The sequence below is a fragment of the Ciconia boyciana genome, chromosome 5, assembly GCF_034638445.1.
Source record: "Ciconia boyciana chromosome 5, ASM3463844v1, whole genome shotgun sequence".
Classification (NCBI taxonomy): domain Eukaryota; kingdom Metazoa; phylum Chordata; class Aves; order Ciconiiformes; family Ciconiidae; genus Ciconia; species Ciconia boyciana.
The window spans coordinates 40500595-40502682 of NC_132938.1; positions in this window are offsets into that span (position 1 = coordinate 40500595).

The window sequence follows — 2088 nt, forward strand, 5'->3', positions numbered from 1 at the left end:
CATTGCAGCAGCTTTCACTGTGAATATACAAAACCTGCTTTATTTGTCCAGTCATCATTCAATGATTTTTCTAATCATTGCTATAATTAGTAACATGATTTTCTCAGTTCCATGAGGAAATTCAGTATGTGAAAATCATAGAGTTGTTTAATAGAGAAGTTTAATAACATATTTCCCTGATGGCACTCCTTTCTGCAGGCAAGTTACATCAAGGCAAACTCACCTAGTCTATAAATTTACCATCCTCCAATTTACCAGCACCCAGCATCTCAGAAACTAGTAAAGTTTTTTGAAGATGATGTGAATAAAATAAAAACTCCAAACACTAGCATAGGTAAAAGCATGAAGCCCTTCCCCCTAATTTTCTCTTATAACAGAAAATGCTGGAAAAGTTGCCTGATGTAAATGCCTACCATAAATGCCCTAAGTCTTACTTTCTTTTCATGTATGAGATCAAGTAAAGTCAGCAAAGTAAAACTACGAGTAAAAAGTAAAAGTAAAATTATAAATAAAATCATATCATACATTTATTTACTCATAATAAATTGACCATTCCTCCAAGAGGCCTTAAAATGACAATACACTACTGGTTCATCTAAAGCCTTTTCCATTTTAGCACCAGGGTCTTGCTGATGCCTTTGAACTTTCAGACTTTTCCAATGTAATACCATTACATTTTTCTAGGTAACACTTGCACTGTCTTGATTCGATCTCTTAGTGATCTCCATCAAATTCCAAGAGCTTTAAGTTCCCTGGTATAGGGTATTTAAAATGCCTATACTCCATTTCATCTTCCATCCCTTGCATACCTTTCTATTGAATCATTTGATAAAGTCTTCATTCATATGACTAGTATATTAATCTGAGTCAGATCTGCAAGAATGGACCCTGTGTGTATAAGCAAGGAGAATCAGACAGTTGGATAGAAATGAAAAGTCTGTGGGTAGTATTTTAATTCCTTACAGACGTCTCTTTTTCTAGCATATCCATATGTATGTCTTATGATTTTCCCTCTTAGAAGTTAAAAAGCAAGTCTAGTTGCCTTAGAGACAGGTTAGGTACAGTATCAACTAAAATATAACATGCTACAGGGAATTTACAGGAAAAATGCACTTAATAAAAGAGTTCAGGATTACCTGTGCCAACAGCCCACCCAGTATAAACATATGCTGGCAGCTGGAGATGTTATTGTTTCTCTGCCTTTACTGTATAACCTATTTTTTCCCTGAAGTAATTTTTTTTAAACTGTTTCACTGTATTGCTAAAAGATGGATCATCTGTAAAGACTTGCTAAGTACCTGCTAAAACATGTTTTTACATGCACACCATGATCATTATTGTATAAAGTAGCTAAGTATTAATTTGGAAATAAAGCCTGAAAATATATCAGTGGGAAGTGTATTTGACCTTCTGGGCATATGAATATTGCTGTGAAAAGCTTCTCTAGAGCTTATGAGAGTTTCATAGAAAACAAGAAAATTAAAAAATTCAAAAACTAAAAAAGTACTACTGCAATCAGGCAGCACATGAATAACACTTAAATCAAGCTTACTAAAAATTAAATCAATCAAGAAGCAGCAACAAATGATTAAAATCAAATAGCAATACAAACACAAATCAAAACTGGGCTGATTCTTATGAAACGCTAACCTCATGAATATAAGGAGCACAGCTTTCTTCCCAAGACCTTGAGTTAATTCCCTCAGGGATGATATTTACTGAATGATTTATTCGGTTATTTCTTATTTTACCTAAATATCACATATTTTGCAATGCCCAAGTTCTCTTTGATGGCCCATTAAGCTTCTGCTGAAGTCACTCACTATCTTCTAGGGTTGTAAAAGTACTCACAAAGACTCAGATATAGAAATATCACATCATTTTAACATATAGAAATAGATTTATTTTTATAAATGCAATACAAGAATGGAAAATTGATTAGTCAACTATGTCTTTAGGCCCTCAAAAGGAGATTGTGCAGTGCAGAGATCAGATGAAGTTATTGCTGGTCTTTGTCTTTATCCTAACCATACCAGGATAGGTTTCCTTTGGTTAATTTTTTTAGTCAGATGATGTAGCCTGTGAATT